The following is a 21,258-nucleotide window of genomic DNA, read 5'->3' on the forward strand; positions in this document are numbered from 1 at the left end:
ATCTCTTTCCCGAAGGGAGCCACTGAAAGGTGCTGTGTGCAGGGTGGAAGGGATACTCAATGATTTTGCATGGCTTCTTTAGTCAGCAATCCCAGTAGATCATGTCAATGGGAGAGAGGGGGAATCCCGTGATCCTCTCTTATGGTCCTGTGGGTTGACCTCCGATCCATTTCTCTACAGCAATTGTATCTCACTGTGATGTTCCTGTAGAAGGTTGACAAGATGGTAGTCGGTAGCAGTGCCCGCTTCAGTCTTCTCAGGAGTGCAATTGCTTTTGCGCCTTCCTGACAAGTGAGGTGATGTTGTGTGTCCACAATAGGTCACTAGTTAAGTGGACTTGAGGGAACTTGGTGCTCCCTACTCTCTCCACTACAGAATTATTGATCTGTAGTGGAGTTTGGCCATTCCTGGTCCTCCTGAAGACCACAATCATCTCCTTCATCTTGTCCAAGTTGAGATTCAGGTTGTTACTCTTTCACCTTATCACAAGATTTACAACCTCTTATCTGTAGTGTGACTCATCATTGTTGCTGATGAGGCCAACTACTGTTGTGTCATCTGCACATTGAAGCTAGATCTGGCAATGCAGTCATGTGTCAGTAGCGTGGACATGTGTGGGCTGAGCACAGAGCCCTGGGATACACCAGTGTTCAGCGTGACAGTGCTAAAGTTCTGCTACCGACCCAGACAGACTGTGGTCTTTCCATTAGGAAGTCAGAATCCAGTTAGAGAGTTTTTTTGATTCCCAGAAAGGACTTCATCTCCACCAGCCTCTGAAGAGTGATTGTATTAAACATCAAGCTGAAGTCGATGAACTGGCATGAGCTGCCGTTCTCCAGGTGGGTCAGGACAGAGTGAAGGGACAAGGCTATAGCATCATCTGTGGAATGTTTCCTCTATAGGCAAATTGAAATGAGGTGTGCTTTGATGCACTCCTTCACCAGACACTCAAAGCATTTCATAATGGTGGAAGTCAGTGCCACAAAGCCGTTGTCATTGAGGCCTGTAATTGTGTCCCTCCTTGGTACCGGAATAATGGTGGCTGTCTTGAAACCTGCAGGGTTGATGGACTACTTCAGTGAAGTGTTGAAGTTGTCCATGAAGACATCCATCAATTGGTCTGTCCAGTCCTCCAGTATGTTGTCTGGTCCTGCTGCCTTGTGTGGGTTTACCTCGGATAGGGTGCAGGGGGCTTGTTCATCAGGAGGACATGAAGCTTTCTTTGGGTCATCCTGTTCTTCTCATCAAACCACACATAGAAGGTGTTCAGTTTGTCCAAGAGGGAGGTGCTATTGTCTTTAACACGCAAGATTGACTTGAGATCTGTTATAGTCTTGATCCCTTGCCACATGCACCTTATATTGCTGGTGTTGCACAGCTGTCTGTGGATCCTGTGCACCCATGCTTTGCTTTCTGGATTGCCCTGGCTGGTCTTAGTGCTCTCTTGTCCTCTGTCCTGAAGGAAGCATCACAAGCTCTGAGAAGTGCCTGGACTTCTACATCCAACTATGGTTTCTGGTTAGCCCAGGTTGTAAAACATTTGAGCACCGTGACATCCTCGATGCACTTGCTGATGAGGCCAGTCACTGAGCTTGTGTACTCCAGTCTGTGGCCTCAAAGCTGTCTTGTAATGCTGCTGTATAACCCTCCACCCCAAACCTGGCCAGGTCCTAGTCTCCCTGCGAAGTGGCATAGTTTGTTTTGCCAGTAGTCTGTATGCCAGGGTTAGCAGGACAGATATGTGATCCGAGTAATCTGGGTGGGGCCAAGGAGCAGCCTTGTACACACCAGGGAAGTTGGTGTACACCTAATATCCATTGGTGGTGAAGTTAGCATGCTGTTGAAACCAAGGTAAGATTGTTTTCAGGTTGGCATGATTGAAGTCACCAAATACAGGCCATCAGGATGGAATATCTGGGCTTTGCAGATGGCATCATATAGCTCCTTCATGGCTTCACCAATTTGCATTTCCAGACCTATTTGCTTCTTTACTATAGCTAATTCCTTAGTTCCCATTTCTACTAAAATAGGTCACCTCCTGTTATGCTTTATTAGATTTAATTTTGTTTGCCGTCTAATTTCAAAACATTTTAATTATTTCTATTGTGGTCAGTATTTTACATGAACAGCTAAGATTGATACCAATTTCAAACATAATCTTTCTCATTTCTAATGTATTATTTATGTATTTAAAAAATCTTTGTGGTCCCAGCATTAAAGCCAAAGAAGATTCCACTTTATCCTTTTAATAATTCTGAGAAATAACTTCATAATGTTATGTATTTTGTATCTGCTATTCCATCCATGCTGTTAACCGGACCCTGCACTACATTTTCTAATTTTTATATGGGTCATGTGTACATATATATATGTGTGTGTTTTTATACACACACACACACACACACACACACACACACACACACACACACACACACACACACACACACACACACACACACACACACACACATATAAAATGATAATAACATTGCTGTTGTTCACTCTTTATGCTCCTTCAATTCATTTAGGCTTTTTAAATATTATCTTTGGTTTCAAGAATTCATAATGATACCTTTTCATTATATTCATTTCAAAGTGTTTGGTTACTTTGTCTCGTAACTAATAGTCTGATATTGTTTTCCTTTAAGTGTCAATAAGCTTACTGATGTTTTACTTCCTGAACTAACTTGATCCTTTTTCAAAGATATGAATTATGCTGGCTCTCTGTTAGTCCTCTGACACAGTTACATTTTCTAATGTCTCCATTGTTATGACTATAATTTTGAGCATCTGTGTCTGCCATTTCTCTGGACATTACATATTTCCCTACAAGTTAGAAGGTGGCCATATGGCCCATTATGTCCACGTTAACTTTTAAAGCAATTTCATTGATGCCATTCTTCCATTTATTTTCCCTGAAACCTATTCTAACTCACTTGCTCATCAACTCCATCCCAATTTTCCTACCACCCACCTTTACTAGTGGTGATTCGCAGGAGCCTTATTAACATTGCCAAACATGAAGTCTTTGGGATGCCAAAGGAAACCAGACAATCTGATGGAAACATACATGGTCACAGAGATGTATTAACCTAACACAGACACCACAAGAAATTAGGACTGAACTTAAGTTATGGAACTGTGAGGCAGAGCCTTTTCTTCAAGACTAGCTGGTTTTAGAATAAATTGACCTCCTCGCTGTCTGATTAGACGATGAAACAACTGACTTTTTCATTAGAGAACTGAATACTTCAAACAATGACATAATTGAATTTTTTTTAAAGAATGCAGATATTTATACTGCCGATGATATGTGAAATAGCAGATACAACATAAATGAAGGAAGTTAGATAGGAAACCTGAGATATTTATCTACACAGAATCATTACAGGAGCAATAATAATTATTTTTGGAATACTTTATTTAAAAAGTTTTTAAACCACAAAACATTGAAATACATTTGAATATAATGACTCATGAAAAGAAATACATGTGGAATATAAAACAACTCCCCACCCCCATCTCCAACTCCCACCCTACTACCTCTCCCTCTACCCCTGTAAACCCAAAGATACAAAAAAGAAGAGAAGAAAGAGATTCAAACCATCTATCACATAACTGAATGCTACAGGCTAGAGTAACACCACCACAACGCGCCATAGAAAGTTCAAAATTTTAAACCCATTATAATACAAATAAGGGCTGCAAACTTTCCGGTAGAAAAAATAATTATCATGCAAATAATACGTGATCTTTTCCAATGGAATACACAACCTCAACTCCATATGCCATTGATGCAAACTTAAATCAATATCATTTTCCAAGTAATCGCAATGCATTTTCTCGCTATAGCTAAAGCTAATCTCAAAAACGCAATTTGATACCAAGATCAACATTTTAACATTACTTAATAAAAATAATGTTGGATCCATCGGCAATTTATTTTCAACTTTCTCTAGGAGCATAATAATTTAATTACTGGGCTAGCAGTCAGAGTTCTGGACCATGTATCCAGAGAGAAGAATTCAAGTTTCACCTTTGCAACTGAGGATGAAATTCATATAATTAAATAAACATGGATTCTTTTTTTAAAAATCTAAGCTATTCTCAGTTGCAATAGGAATGAATCTTCCATATTCCTGTTAAATATCTATCTTGTTCACATGATCTTCAGAAAGAAAATCTTCCATCCTTATACAATATGGAGTATTTGTGGTTCTGGATTCATGGCCAATCAATGATAGTTAATAAATAGCACCATTGGCAGTGCCACCCATGTTCAATGAAAGTCTCTGGTATAGATTATTAAAATGATGAGATTTAATTTACTTCTATTGAATAAAGCTAGGTGAGGATGTAGCGAGGTCACTACAGCTACAGCTAGGTTATAGCTCTTGGTTATAGCCCTAATGCTGTAGCTCAAATCCGCAGGAGAAGAAAGACACACACACCAGTAGAGCGTATTCAACACTGAGTTTATTCAGCGGCAGCTCTGCCTTTTATAGTCAGCTCGGCTGTGTCACCACATGGCTTGAGCAGGCTGGCTGCTGATCGGTTACCTCGGATGCCCGGGCCCTGATTGGGCTCTCTATGATCCACTGGCAGTGATTGACCAGTTTCATCGCCCTGCTGGCGGCCTATGGAAACAGGCATTTCAGCCCGCACAAAGCTTTGCCAGTCACCGCGTTTGATGCCCATTTCCTGTGTTGGCGCAAGCGGGCTGCTACATGACTCCACCCCCCCCCACCCAGAACCAGTGATCGGTAAACTTTTTAGGAGGCAAACCCCTGCGCCATGGGTCGGGTGAGTGATGGGCTGGTCAAAGTCCAAGTAGGTCAGTTTCAACCAGTTGAGTGTGAAAGCATCTTCCCTACTGCCATTGTCCAAAACACAGTTGAGCCAATGTGTCTGAAAAGATGGTGTGGCTCCTTGTAAGGCCGCTGTAGAGGTGGCTGGTGAGCCCAGCACTGAGCAAACATGTATTTACAGTAAGTAAAGTTCTTTGGTAGGTATGTAAGTGCAGGGTTGGCATTGGGGTCTAGGTTTAGTGGGGACCAGGGTGCCTAGGCACCTAGGCACTCACATAGTTGGGACAATGTGGTTGCCGGGGTCTCCCTGAAGTCCTCAAGGGCCGACGCGATTTCACCCAGTATAACTAGGGGTGAGCCATAGGCTAACTCAGAAGAAGATGCCTTGAGGTCCTCCTTGGGTGCAGTGCAAATACCTAACAGGATTCAAGGGAGTTTGTTGGCCCAGTTAGGTCTGGTAAGCTGTGCTATTAAGGCTGCCATTAAGGTGTTTGTGGAACCTCTCCACCAACCCATTGGCCTGTGGGTGATACGCCATGGTGTGGTGAAGTTGGGACCCTAGAGCATGGGTTAAGGCAGTCCACAGACTAGAAATGAATTGGGCCCCCTTTCCGATGTAAGGTGTCGGGGACCCTAAAGCATGCTACCCGAGTGTTGAGTAAAGCCCGTGCGAATGTTTCTGTGAAGCCTCTGATAGTGGCACTCCCTCTGGCCATCCGGTCAACCATTGTGCGATGGTAACGTGCGCCTCTGAATACAGGTAGAGGCCCCACAATGTCAATGTGCACTTGGCTGAAGCAGCAATGTGCTGGCTCAAATGTCCGTGGTGTACCTTTGTACAAGTCTGGATTTTGGATGACTGGCACTGAGTACGTCCTGGCCCACAGGATGACCTCTTTGCAGAGGCCGTGCCAGACATACCTCTTCACCACCATTTTGACTGTAGCCCTGATGATGGGGTGAGCCAAGTGGTGGACTGAGTTGAAAACCTGCCTCTTTCATGCAGCCAGAATTACAGGGAAAGGTTTACCCGTCAAGGTATCACAGAGCAGTGTACCATTGCAGGGGGTGTTCTGGATGTCCTCCAGTTGTAAGCCAGTGAGTGCTGTCTGGTACACCTGAATTTCAGGGTCTGCTTGCTGTGCATCAGCCAGCAAGTCAATGCCAGGAGTAGGGTCGTACACCGCCAAGATAGCCGGATAGGATAGAGCATCAACCACCATGTTGGATTTGCCAGCTACGTGTTCAATGCCTGTTGTAAATTTGGAAATGTAGGACAGGTGTCGCTGTTGCTTGGCTGACCACAGATCTGACACCATACTGAAGGCAAAGGTAAAGGGTTTGTGGTCCGTGTAAATTTTGAACTTCCTGCCCTCCAGGAAGTGCTGAATTGCCAGGTATAAGGCTAACAGTTCTCTTTCAAAGTCACTGTACTTGAGTTCTGGTGGCCTGAGGTGTTTACTGAAGAAGGCCAGCGATTGCTCAAATTACCCCCGACCGCTGTGCTGGAGGCCTCTGTCATGAGGGCGGTCGGGACATCTGTCCTTGAGTGCATGAGGAGGGTGGCATTGGCTAGGGCATTTTTGGTGGTCTGGAAGGCCTCGGTCACTTCCTGGGTCCATTGTATGTTTTTACTGGGTCCTAACATGAGGGGAAAGAGTGGGCTCATGTTGCGGGTCGCTGCAGGTATGAAGCGGCAATAAAAGTTGACCATACCTGCAAACTCTTGTGATCCCTTTACCGTCGACAGCATGAGGAAAGAAAAGATAGCATCCACCTAAGTGGGTAATAGTGTCGCTCCATGTTGATCGATACGATGGCCTGGGAAGTCAATAGTCTCTCAGCCACCCTGGCACTTGGCTGGGTTGACGGTTAGGTCGAAATCGCTCAGTCTGGAGAATAATTGTTTTCAGTGGATGGTGTGCTCGGTACGGGTGTGGCTGGTGATTAAAATATCGTTGAGGTAAATGAAGGCAAAATGCAGATTCCGGCCCACTGCATCAATCAACCTCTGGAAAGTCTGAGCCGCGTTTTTTAACCCGAAGGGCATGCGGAGAAATTCAAACAATCCAAAGGGGGTTATGATGGCAGTTTTTGGGATGTCTTTGGAGTGCACCGGGATCTGTGATAATCCCTGATGAGGTCCACCTTTGAGAATATCCGTGCCCCTTGCAGATTAGTGGTGAAGTCTTGGATATGGGGCATGGAATATCTGTCCGGTATGGTGGCCTCGTTGAGGTGACAGTAGTCTCCATACAGCCTCCAACCACCCGCTGCCTTAGGGACCACGTGGAGATGGGAGGCCCAAGGACTATTGGAGTACCACACAATGCCGAACTCCTCCATCTTTTTGAATGTCTGTGGCTAGGTTGAGTTTCTCAGGGGGAGATGCTGCACCCTGGCGTGGAGGGGAGGGCCATCTGTAACAATTTGGTTCCTCACCCCATATTTGAGTACTGTCGAATTGAAGTGAGGTGTGCTGATGGAAGGGAATTCTGCTAGGACTTGAGCAAATTCATTGTCGGCAGTACTCACTGAGTGGAGGTGGGGGGTGGTGAGTTCAGTGCCCTTGAGTGAGAGTGACTGAAATGTCTGGGCTTGCACCAGCTAGCACCCCTTGATATCCACCAGGAGTGAGTTTGTCTGCAGGAAATCTGCACCCAGTAATGGTCGTTACACGGCCGCCACCATAAACTTCCAAGTGAATTGTCTGTCCCTGAAGTGTAGGGGAATGGTGCGGATGCTGAATGTTCAAATATTGGAGCCATTTGCCTTTCAGAGCTCCCAGCCCACTTTGCCACAGAAGTCAGGGGAATGATGCTGTATTGTGCCCCCAGTGTCCACCAAGAAATGTTGGCCTGACAGGGAGTCTTGAATGTGTATCAGGCTATTCAGTTGGCTGGTCATCACAGCCATTAATGTAGGCCAGCCCGGGCACTTCCCTGGAACGCGTTGGGGGAGCGGCATTGATGGGCCTCGGAACTCCACCATCTGTGACAGAAACAGTACTGCTTACCAGTGGGGCGTGATGTTCGGGTTGTTGGATGGTCAGTCGGCAGTCTTCCTGGCTGGATGCTGATGATGCAGTGCTGTCACCTCCTCAAGCAAAACGCAGGCGTCCACCTTTGCCACCGGAAGCAGGTCTGCTCAGGCAGCCATCTTCCTGGGGTGATCGAAGTCTTCCTCCTTGATGAGCAGCCAGATGTTTTCGGGCAGCCTCTCAAGAAAGATCTGCTGGAACAGCAGGCAGGAGTTGTGGCGATCATTGAGATAAGCATGTTGTTCATGAGGGCAGAAGGGGTCCTGTTCCCCCAAACCATTGATACGCAACAGTTGGGCAGCGCGCTCGCGCTTTAAGAGCCCAAATGTGCAGATTAACAGCTCTTTGATGACCACATACCTTACTTGTTCTGGGGGCTGCTGGAGGAAATCAATGATGCGGACTGTGGTGTCCTGATTGAGAGCGCTGACCATGTGGTAGTAGCACAAGTCATCGGTGGAGATCTGTCAAATGGCGAACTGAGCCTCGGCTTGCTGGAACCACACCCGTGGTTGCAACGTTCAGAAGCTGGGCAGCTTTAATGATACGGCATTGATCACAGGTTGCTCTTCCATCTTCGGATCCAAAGCGCCATTTGGACCAGTTGGGGTCACCACTGTAGCTAGGTTATAGCTCTCAGTTATAGCCCTAAGGCTGTAGCTCAAATCCACAGGAGAAGAAAGGCGGAATGTATTCGACACTGAGTTTATTCAGTGGCAGTTCTACCTTTTATAATCAGCTCAGTCTTGTCACCATTGGGGCATGGCTTGAGCAGGCCGGCTGCTGATTGGTTACCTTGGATGCACGGGCCCTGATTGGGCCCCCTGCGATCCATGGGTGGTGATTGGCCAGTTTCACCACTCTGCCGGTGGCCTATGGAAATGGGTGTTTCAGCTCGCACGATGCTTTGCCGGTAGCCACGTTCGACAGACATCTCCTGTGTCACCCATGGTGCCAGCCACGGGCCGCTACAAGAACAGAGTTTTAAGGAGTTGGTGGCCCTAGCTTCGTCTTCTGAAGCTGATTAATTGGCTTCGGGTTTCAGAGCTGAACTTACCCAACTTCACTAAATTAGTTTAATTACATTTCTTTTGTTCTCTTTGCCTCTTCAGGCGTGTAGCATGACAGGGCCGAGCCAGATTAATGTGCGTAGGTTGCAACGTCTCAATGGATCAATTAGTTCTTTTACAGACCCTGATTCGAAGTTGTACAAAAACATAGAATTTTTAATGGAATAATAGTTTGAGCACAGCCAGTTTGCAGCTCTCTCGTCTCTGAATCAGAAGGTCATGGATTCAATCTCCACTCCACATTTTCAAAAACAAAAAGCCAGGCTGACACTTCACCACTGTATTGACAGAGTGCTTTGCTAATGGAAATGCCATATTTTGGATGAGACAATAAACAGAGTTTCCATCTGCTGTCTTGGGTGTCAAAAAAAACTGACATAATTTTAGACAGGGGCAAAGAGTTAAACTAGGTATTTTAGCCAATACTTTTCATCGACGTCAAAAATCAAGTTACCCGATCAATATCAGATTGTATTAGTGCGAGAAAGTTTTGCATGAATTGGCTGCTACATTTCCAACATTACAACACTGCTTACACTTCACACGTAATCATTTCCAAACATTTTGACATAACTTGAGGCCACAAAAAAAATGCTATATTTTTACAATTAATTTTTATTAATTACTCAGAATTAAATGTTAATGAATACATTGTAAGTCACAGGAAAAAGCCTGATGTTTGGAGATGTGAGCTTATCATAATCTGCACATTATTCTGTTAAGTAATAAAGTATCTCGGCTGCACCATTTCATCAGATGCAAGGATCGACAATGAGATAGACAACAGACTCGCCAAGGCAAATAGCGCCTTTGGAAGACTACACAAAAGAGTCTGGAAAATCAACCAACTGAAAAACCTCACAAAGATAAGCGTATACAGAGCCGTTGTCATACCCACACTCCTGTTCGGCTCCGAATCATGGGTCCTCTACCGGCACCACCTACGGCTCCTAGAACGCTTCCACCAGCGTTGTCTCCGCTCCATCCTCAACATCCATTGGAGCGCTCACACCCCTAACGTCGAGGTACTCGAGATGGCAGAGGTCGACAGCATCGAGTCCACGCTGCTGAAGATCCAGCTGCGCTGGATGGGTCACGTCTCCAGAATGGAGGACCATCGCCTTCCCAAGATCGTATTATATGGCGAGCTCTCCACTGGCCACCGTGACAGAGGTGCACCAAAGAAAAGGTACAAGGACTGCCTAAAGAAATCTCTTGGTGCCTGCCACATTGACCACCGCCAGTGGGCTGATAACGCCTCAAACCGTGCATCTTGGCGCCTCACAGTTTGGCGGGCAGCAGCCTCCTTTGAAGAAGACCGCAGAGCCCACCTCACTGACAAAAGGCAAAGGAGGAAAAACCCAACACCCAACCCCAACCAACCAATTTTCCCTTGCAACCGCTGCAATCGTGTCTGCCTGTCCCGCATCGGACTGGTCAGCCACAAACGAGCCTGCAGCTGACGTGGACTTTTTTACCCCCTCCATAAATCTTCGTCCGCGAAGCCAAGCCAAAGAAAGAATAAAGTGTAAATTAAAAGAAGTAAATATAGCAAAATACAAATAAAATCCAGGAAATTTGAATGAGATTAGATTACAATTGTAATCAGCATTGGTAAACAATAAATGTTGAGGATGGAGCGGAGACAGAAGGTCCAATGATGTTAATGATTCTAAAAATACATTTTGTTTGCACATTTAATCCAATTTTAATTAATGCCATGAAAGACCTCAACAATGAAGACGCTGTTTACATCCGGTACCGCACGGATGGCAGTCTCTTCAATCTGAGGCGCCTGCAAGCTCACACCAAGACACAAGAGCAACTTGTCCGTGAGCTACTCTTTGCAGATGATGCCGCTTTAGTTGCCCGTTCAGAGCCAGCTCTTCAGCGCTTGACGTCCTGCTTTGCGGAAACTGCCAAAATGTTTGGCCTGGAAGTCAGCCTGAAGAAGACTGAGGTCCTCCATCAGCCAGCTCCCCACCATGACTACCAGCACCCCCCCACATCTCCATCGGGCACACAGAACTCAAAACGGTCAACCAGTGTACCTACCTCAGCTGCACCATTTCATCAGATGCAAGGATCGACAAAGAGGTTTTTTGCCAAGGCAAATAGCGCCTTTGGAAGACTACACAAAAGAGTCTGGAAAAACAATCACCTGAAGAAACACACAAAGATCAGCGTGTATAGAGCCGTTGTCATACCCACGCTCCTGTTCGGCTCCGAGTCATGGGTCCTCTACCGGTATCACCTACGGCTCCTAGAATGCTTCCATCAGCGCTGTCTCCGCTCCATCCTCAACATTCATTGGAGCGACTTCATCACCAACATCGAAGTACTCAAGCTGGCAGAATCCGCAAGCATCGAATCCACGCTGCTGAAGACCCAACTGCGCTGGGTGGGTCACGTCTCCAGAAGGGAGGACCATCGCCTTCCCAAGGTCGTGTTATATGGTGAGCTCTCCACTGGCCACCGAGACAGAGGTGAACCAAAGAAGAGGTACAAGGACTGCTTAAAGAAATCTCTTGGTGCCTGCCACATTGACCACTGCCAGTGGACTGATATCGCCTCCAACCGTGCATCTTGGTGCCTCACAGTTTGGCGGGCTGCAACCTCCTTTGAAGAAGACCGCAGAGCCCACCTCACTGACAAAAGACAAAGGAGGAAAAACCCAACACCTAACCCCAACCAACCAATTTTTCCCTTGCAACCGCTGCAAACGTGCCTGCCTATCCCACATCGGACTTGTTAGTCACCAACAAGCCTCCAGCAGACGTGGACATACCCCTCCATAAATCTTCGTCCGCGAAGCCAAGCCAAAGAAAGAAGAAGAAATTAATGCTATTATTTTAGGGAATTGTATTTTATTCAAACAATGCAGAAGGAAACCAGTGCATCTGGTGGAAATACACATGGTCACAGAAATGATGCTTTAACTTCACACAGACAACAGGATTGAACTGAAGTTATGGAGTTGTGAGGAAGTCTTTTCCTCAAGACTAGCTGCTTTTGTACAAAATAGGTTTCAGAACATTTAAAAAAGGACAAAAGGCCTCCTCACTATCTGATTAGACATTGAATTACCTGACTTTTTCATTAGAAATTTGTACAGTTCAAAGATTAATATGATTGAGATTAAAATCCCTTTAATGTTTGGAATCTAATTTAATTTGAACAAGATCGTAATAAATAGGAGTATTTAGCACCTCTCAAACATTCAGTGCCATTTATTATCATGCCCATTTTTGAAAAATTTGTCATTTTTGCGTAGCTGGCAGGACCAACATTTATTGCCTGGCCTCATTGCCCTTTAAGTCTTGGACATATCCACTTTACTACTGGATCTCCATAACTATAATATTGTTGCCACAAAGAAAAGTCTCATTGTTTCTATTTTTTATGGTGTTGTTTGTCAAAAGAATAAAAATGTTGCAGAAACAAATTCAGAAAATGCCAGTGTCTGTGGAGAGATAAATAAAGTCATCATTTCATGTCAATGACTTCCCCATTAAAACTCTCACTATAGGAATTACTAATCTTTTCTTCTTTGGCTTGGCTTCGCGGACAAAGATTTATGGAGGGGTAATGTCCACGTCAGCTGCAGGCTGATGGAGGACCTCAGTTTTCTTCAGGCAGACACGGTTGCAGCGGTTGCAAGGGAAAATTGGTTGGTTGGGGTTGGGTGTTGGGTTTTTCCCCCTTTGTCTTTTGACAGTGAGGTGGGCTCTGCGGTCTTCTTCAAAGGAGGTTGCTGCCCACTGAACTGTGAGGCGCCAAGATGCACGGTTTGAGGCGCTATCAGCCCACTGGCAATGGTCAATGTGGCAGGCACCAAGAGATTTCTTTAGGCAGTCCTTGTACCTCTTCTTTGGTGCACCTCTGTCTCGGTGGCCAGTGGAGAGCTCGCCATATAATACGATCTTGGGAAGGCGATGGTCCTCCATTCTGGAGACGTGACCCACCCAGCGCAGTTTGATCTTCAGCAGCGTGGATTCGATGCTGTCGGCCTCTGCCATCTCGAGTACTTCGATGCAGGAGATGAAGTCGCTCCAATGAATGTTGAGGATGGAGCGGAGACAACGCTGGTGGAAGCGTTCTAGGAGCCGTAGGTGATGCCGGTAAAGGACCCATGATTCAGAGCCGAACAGGAGTGTGAGTATGACAACGGCTCTGTATACGCTAATCTTTGTGAGGTTTTTCAGTTGGTTGTTTTTCCAGACTCTTTTGTGTAGTCTTCCAAAGGCGCTATTTGCCTTGGCGAGTCTGTTGTCTATCTCGTTGTCGATCCTTGCATCCGATGAAATGGGCAGCCGTGATAGGTAAACTGGTTGACCGTTTTGAGTTTTGTGTGCCCGATGGAGATGTGGGGGGGCTGGTAGTCATGGTGGGGAGCTGGCTGATGGAGGACCTCAGTTTTCTTCAGGCTGACTTCCAGGCCAAACAGTTTCCGCAAAACAGGACGTCAAGCGCTGAAGAGCTGGCTCTGAATGGGCAACTAAAGCGGCATCGTCTGCAAAGAGTAGTTCATGGACAAGTTTCTCTTGTGTCTTGGTGTGAGCTTGCAGGCGCCTCAGATTGAAGAGACTGCCATCCGTGCGGTACCGGATGTAAACAGCGTCTTCATTGTTGAGGTCTTTCATGGCTTGTTTCAGCATCATGCTGAAGATTGAAAAGAGGGTTGGTGCGAGAACGCAGCCTTGTTTCACGCCTTTGTTAATGGAGAAGGGTTCAGAGAGCTCATTGCTGTATCTGACCCGACCTTGTTGGTTTTCGTGCAGTTAGATAACCATGTTGAGGAACTTTGGGGGGCATCCGAGGCGCTCTAGTATTTGCCAAAGCCCTTTCCTTCTCACGGTGTCGAAGGCTTTGGTGAGGTCAACAAAGGTGATGTAGAGTCCTTTGTTTTGTTCTCTGCACTTTTCTTGGAGCTGATGGTAGAAATAAAAACACACTTAGAGGCTCATTTGTTGGCTTGCTGGTTTCACAATCTCTGTCTTTTCAGTACATAATTTAAATTGGTATTCCAATCCAGTACTAATGGAAGATACTTGTTGGGGGCACCAATTGTTAACGAATGTGTTCGTTCAAAGCTGGCCTTGATTTATTTGCAAGCGAACATTGAAGATCCCATACTCCATTCAAAGAAGGAACTTAGAAGATCTCATTATTCTGGCTTATCCTTCAACAACGTCTAAAATAGATCATCACATTATTTCATTTACAATTGTGGCCGTGTGCAAATTATACATTTGCATATGGCCATTTTCTTCTCTATGGAATGTGAGAACATTCAAAAGGGCTTAATTCGTGTGATTCTGGATATCGTGCAGCTGTGGAGGACATAAAATTTAGTCAATTTTATTTATCTTTTCATCTATCCTGCATTTTTGGTTTTAATGTTTAAAAAGTGTAGCCATTTGTTCCAGTTCTCTTCATGGCCAATGTAGAAAGATGCAGCAGGAATTCAATAGCTGACTTCAACCCACCTGGATTAGGGAACAAAGGTTGTGTTGGGTTTTCCTTGTCAACCATCAGTGAAGAACCCAGATTAGAAGTGTGCATCTGTGTTCAGTGGGAAGGAGGTGAAATGTGCTGAAATATAAATTACTCTGAATTTTCAGACATCTTTTGGATTATTTTCTATACTATTCCTACTCAGATCTCTCTCTCTAGCGTTGGTTTCTTGCAGTATTTTAATGAAGCCTAACATAAGCCCAGGGAGCAACATCTTATCTTCCATGAAGGCACACTGCAGCTGCTGCAGTTTTTGTTGGAATAGGCCAGTTTTAGTATAAATGTTGGTGATGCTCAGCAGGTTAGACAGCAGATTTAGACAGGAGTGAGTTACTTTTCATGGTAGGCAGGGAGAGTGTTCACTCTCCTGAGGCATTAACTCTGATTCTCCCTCTACAGATGCTACCAGGCCTTTTAAGTGTTTCCAATATTTTTTGATTTTATTTTGGATTTCCAAAAAAAAGCAGTTTTTTTAATATTTTCAATCCGTCCAGTTCTGACATAACTCAAATTTTCTTTTCTCCATAGGTGGTCTGCATATGATCTGCATATTATTTTTTACATTTCCTAGTTTTTATTTTGTTTTAATCATTTGTTTTCATTCTGCAATATAATTTCTGATCCTTAAAATGTCCTTCATTGTCCAGGTTGTCTAAGCTTGTCTTATTTGCCTTTTTTTGGTTCATATTCCTCTATCCTTTGCAGGTATTGATCTAATTGGGTCTTCAGTGTCATGGTTGTACTTGTTCATCTGCATCCTCTGGCAGTTCACTCCATACACTTTACTCTGTGTGAAAATAATTGTCCTCCAGTTCCCTTTTAAATTTCCACACTCGTCTCTTTAAACTTATGCTCCCATACCGTGGGAAAAATATTTCATATTTATTGACAGTGTACAAGAATTACCCTGAATTTTCAGTCATCATTTGGATTATTTTCTCTCCTATTCCTACTCAGACATCGCATACAACCCTGATCTTTTTTTTTTCTGCAGGTAAATCAGAATTACCAGTTATTAGTAGTACAAAAAACTGTACTCAAAACTAAAAACAAATAATGTGTTCCAATGTTGTGTCTCATTATGTTCATGTAAATTTAACGAAATTCATTTAATTTCAAGCAATGTCTTGAAAAAGTGTTCTGGAAAGTCCAATCTAAATAATAATGTATGTTCCACCAGTTTTATTCATATGCTTGATTTGGGCATTGTTGGCAAGGCCAACATTAATGACCCATTCCTACTTGCCCTTGAGAAACAACACAGATCCATCCTTTTGAACTGTTGCTACATTTTACTCCTTCTGTGCTCTAAGGTAGGAAGTACCAGGAATTTCACAGCAACAATATGGGACCAGTAATATATTTACAAGTCAGAATGATCAATACCTTAGAAGGGAATTTAGAGGTGATGCGTTCCCATATGCCAGCTGTCTTTCTCATTCTAGCTTGTGCAGGTTGTGAATTTGGAGTTAGTACATGTGTGGAAACTTGATTGATACCACATTTACTACCCTAAATATTCAAATCTCTTCATTACTGGTCCATGGAGGTAGCATCCACAAATTTTCTTTTCTCCATAGGTGGTCTGCATATGATCTGCTTATTATTTTTTACATTTCCTAGTTTTTATTTTGTTTTAATCATTTGTTTTCATTCTGCAATATAATTTCTGATCCTTAAAATGTCCTTCATTGTCCAGGTTGTCTATCTAAGCTTGTCTTATTTGCCTTTTTGCTGATAGTTTGGACATTGACAAGCCGAAGGAGTGCTACAGAAACTGTAAATCATTATCACATGTCAGACATTTGTATTGCTTGTAGAAAAGGAGTCAGAACCTGAATCATTGAACCACAGGTTCATGTAGCCAAAATATTTTCGAAGCTGAACCAGTTGGAACTTTCTATCGCCAATAACCCCCAGGAAGTTGGCATTGGCAGATTCTGCATGGCTGATTGTTTTCAATGTCAAGAAGAGGTTCTTACATTCTCCCTTGTTTCCTTTTTTGATGTATCTCAAGGAGAAGAATGATTTGCTTTCATTGCAGTTCTGCGAGCTGTGAGGTGGCTTATGAGGCCAATTTGGGACGTGCAGTCTCTACTGTGGGTAGTGCAGGAGATCTTGATAGGGTGATAGTTTGGAAAGTGACGTGCTCCATACACTGCTTGCTCTGGACTTTTGCATGCTCCCAACAAAGAACCCAAATGCTTCTTTTCCATTATGAGACATCATGAGCCAAATGTTTCCCTTGAGTTGGTGAGAATGTTGCACTTAGTCACAGGTACTTGAAAACTTGTACGAATCATTTCCTCTGACCATTTGGCAATCACTTGCTCTGAAAGAATAACTGTAACTGTGCCAAAATCTGGTTTGAGTATATGACTGCCTGATGGAGTGAAATTCAGGACTGGAAGAGGGTGCTGAATGTTTTGTTTACTATTCTAGTGAATTTGGAGAATTTTGAAGAGAGCAAAATGGTGGTACATCTCTAGTGCTTTGAGGTGCTTGCTGTAGGTCATCCAGATCTTGGAAGCATGGAAGGGAACAGGGATTACAGACTGGGATGGTGATGCAACCTTATTTGACACCAGTCAGCAATGGGTTTAGATATGTTATCTGCCACTAGTTAAGATCACAACTTGCATGCCAACATGAAGCAGAAGTGGGATCAAAAAATTTCTTAAAGCCTGCTAGAAAGAAGAGTCTACTCCACGATCCAACTTAATTGATGAAACCAGATGTTGATGTAAGATTCAGGAAGCAATGGTATATTCAGGGATGGTCAACCTATGGTGCATACACCAAAAGTGGCGCGCTGGGTAATTAGAACTGCCGCATTGCACCCCAGTGATAATAATAAAAAAGAAAGCGTACTCATGCAAAAAGTATTAACCAAAAAACTGATTCGTCAAAAAAAATCTATAGCAGGAATTCAAGTAGCTTAAAACTAGAAATGGGTTTTACTGAGAATAAATCTAAAACTTAGCAATTATTTTTAGCGATTTTAGCGAGGAAAGTAATGTTTATCTTTTTTATATTAAATCAATTTATCATGTAAAAATGCTAAATATGTCTATATTAACATTTTTTACAAGAATTGAATGGGGGTACAAGAATAGTATGGTGCATCTGAACTCGTGCATGAAAAAATTGACGCATGGAATGTAAAAGGATGCCCCCCTTGGGTATAATATTGATGCTACTCCTTATATTGGGTCGAGTTTTTGTGCATTAAATCTCATATCAATTGTGCTTCTGGACAAACAGAGTCCATTGTACAACTTTTTGGTCACTGGTATGGTTGAGGAATACCTTGTGATGATAATTGCTTTTGGTAGATAATATGGATAGTTCTGTAGTAACCGTAATCAGATTTGTCTCCTTTCCTGAAAATATTCTTTGGCATGATCTTCCCAGATATAAGAGGTCTGTTCCCAAAACCTTAACATATATATAATATGCAGCCTTTTTGACCAATTGTAGGACTGGGTTGGTAGTGGAATTGGGGAAGATAGTTTGTTGTGGGAGGAATCAGGGACATGTGTAAAAGACACAGTCATGGCTAAGGAGTTCTTTGAAGTACTGTTTTCATCAATCTCTTCCTTCATTCTCAGTGGGATGAGCACTTGATGGCTTTGATGATGTTAAAGAATCCACACATGTCATGATTATCACCAAGTTTCAGAATATTTTGTGCTTCTTCAACCATCTTCGATCCTTCGAGTATGTGTGCCCATCCTTGCAGAAGCTTGCTCATACAGTGACAGTTAGTGCCAGTGCACAGATCGTGGGTGTTGCTGTGGCATCTTCTATTTATATCTCTGGCAAAAATATTTGTCATAATAACCATATTGCAAATATTTTGTCAGATAGAGGTCTCCATTGGACTGAACTTTCTCTGCTTCTTGCCATTCTCTCGTTTCCAGAAATTTGTGACCTTAATCACTCAGGAGGATCAGCTCAGATTTTTTTCAAGTTTGGATTACAGTTCTTCTTGACCACCTGGCTAGAGGGACTTTTTTTGCCAGATTTTGTTGCATGCAAGCATGGACTGCTTCTTTAAGGAGCCATGAATGATGTGAAAGCTCTATAATGCAACAGATTTTCAAACGGTCATAGCAGCCCAGAAAGCGGGTTCAGATTTCCCCTGTAAAAGTGGAATGCCAACTTGTTATCATAAATTTTATACTGGTGGGCCTAAAAGAAGATAAGGAATCCATCTCAAGGTACTGAAAGAAATGGTGGATGTTATAGTAGATGTGATTATGGCAATTTACCAAAAGTCTCTGGACTCTGGGCAGGTCCCAACAGATTCAACAGGTCCCTGTAAATGTAACTCCACTGTTTAAAAAAGGATGTGAACAAAAGGCATGTAGCTATTGGCCAGTTATCTTAACCTATATAGTTGGGAAAATGCTTGAAGCTATTTTCCAGGAAGAGATGGCAAGACATCAGGACAGAAATTGGCAAATGAGGTTTCAGGAAGGGTAGGTCATATTTACTTAAATTACTGAAGTTCTTTAAGAATTTAACAAGTGCAGTAGATAGAGTGTAGGGGATGGATTTGGTTCACTTAGATTTCAAGAAGGCATTCAATAAGGTACATAGGCTTCTGCATATGATAAGGATGAACAAATTGGGCACAGAATTGGATCGGTTAACTGACAGAAGGCAGAGAGTTGGGATGTAGGTTTCTCTGGTTGGGAATGAATGGTTCATGGGCTTTTGCAGGATAAATGCTAGATTCACAACTGTTCACAATGTACATAAATGATGTGCAGAAGAGGACCAAGTGTAGTGTATCCAAGTTTGCTGATGAATCAAAATTGACCATATGATCAAAAGACATAGGAGCAAAAAAAGGCTATATTGACAATTCAGTCGGCCCTGCCATTTAATCATGAATGGATCCATTATCCCATTCAGCCCCACTGCCTGGCCTTCTCCCCATAACCTTGATTCCCTAGCTATTCAAGAACTTACCAATCTCTGCCTTAAATGCACCAATGACGGCCTCCACAACAGCCTGCAGCAACAAATTCCACAGATTTACCACCCACTGGCTGAAGAAATTCCTCTGCATCTCTGTTCTAAGCAGATGCCCTTCAATCCTGAAGTTGTGCCCTCTTGTCCTAGACTCTCCCACCATAGGAAACCACTTTTCTACATCTACTCTGTCCACACTTTTCAATATTCAAAGTGTTTCAATGAGATCCCTCCTCAATCTCCTAAATTCCAATGAATGCAAGTCAAGAGCTGTCAAATGCTCCTCATATGATAACCCATTCATATCTAAAATCATCCTTCTGAACCTCCTCTGAACCTTCTCCAACTTCAGCACATCCTTCCTTAAATGAGGAGTCCAAAACTGCTCACAAGGCTCTAAGTGACATCTCAACAGTGCCTTATAAAGCCTCAACATCACATCACTGCTCTTATATTCTATTCCTCATAAAGTGAATACCAGCATTTTATTTGCCTTCACTACTGACTCAACATGCGTTTACCTTCAGGCTATCTTTTACAAGGACTCCCAGGTCCCAATGCATCTGGGTATTTTCAATTTTTTCCCCATTCAGAAAGTAGTCTGTCATTTATTTTTTCTACCAAAATGTATGGTCGTACACTTTCCGACATTGTATTTAATTTGCCATTTTTCTGCCCATTCTCCTATTCTGTCTAAATCCTTCTGCAACCTCCGTATTTCCTCACCACGACTTGCTCCTCCACCTACCTTCAAATTGACTGGTAAAGCAACATGTATAGGAGACATAACAGAGAGATATAGAAAGGTTAAGAGGGTGGACGAAGATCTGGCATATGACATACATGTCATAGCATCCACTTTGAAAAGAAATATAACAGGTTGGACTATTATTTAAATGGTAAGAAATTGCAACATGCTCTTGTGCAGAGACCTGGGAGTGCTTTTGCCTGAATAGTAAAAATCTAGTTTCCGGAGGCAGCAGGTAATCAAGAAGGCAATTGTGACTTTGGTCTTCATTGCTAGAGTGATTGAATTGAAGAGCAGAAAGGTTTTGCTGCAACTGTGCAGAGCAATGGTGAGACCACATCTGGAATACTGTTTGCAGTTCTGTTCTCCATACTGGATTTGGAGGTGGTGTAGAAGAGGTTCACCAGGTTGATTCCAGAAATGAAGAGCTTATTTCATGAGGATAGATTGTGTAGCCTGGGACTATACACATCAGAATTTAAAAGGATAAGGGGAATCTCATACATAAGTAAAATTACGGAAGGATTTGATAAGATAGAAGCAGGGAGGTTACTTCTACTGACAGGTGAGACTAGAACTAGGGGACATTGCTTCAAGATTCAATGGAGTAAGTTTAAGACGAAGATGAGGAGAAACTGCTTCTCTGGAAATCTCGGCCCAAGGAAGCAGTAGAGCCTGTCTTGTTGAAGACATAAATAGATAGCTTTTTTAAGAATAGGGGAATTAAGAGTTATGGAGAACGGGCAGTTCAGCCATGATCTTCTTGAATGGCAGGCCAGGCTTGATGGGCCAGATGTTCCTATTTCTCATGTAATACATTTATGAATACATATTGTCTAATGATAGGGTACTGATTTCCATGAATTAATTTCCCTGAGAGAGGTGAGAGAGAATCTATCTCCTAGTCAATAAATGATCCTTGATATATTTCCAACAGTACTAGCTGTCGTAAACTAAAACATCATTGTTTACCATGCAGTTTGATCTACTTTTGTCATTGCTGATACTGTTGGCACTCAATTGTTGATGAATTGCAAAATCTACTGTTTTTTAAGGTCCTGTCCCTTTCAAAAAGAATCGGTCAGGCCCCAA

General features: G+C 43.3%; 1 protein-coding gene across 4 annotated transcripts in view; it reads left to right on the top strand.

Annotated features, from left to right (window-relative positions):
• metap1d (methionyl aminopeptidase type 1D (mitochondrial)) overlaps positions 1-21,258 on the top strand; it is a 184,059-nt gene that overhangs the window by 126,922 nt on the left and 35,879 nt on the right. The gene's annotated exons all lie outside the window — the stretch shown is intronic.

The sequence above is a fragment of the Narcine bancroftii genome, chromosome 4 (assembly GCF_036971445.1).
Source record: "Narcine bancroftii isolate sNarBan1 chromosome 4, sNarBan1.hap1, whole genome shotgun sequence".
NCBI classification, from domain to species: Eukaryota; Metazoa; Chordata; class Chondrichthyes; order Torpediniformes; family Narcinidae; genus Narcine; species Narcine bancroftii.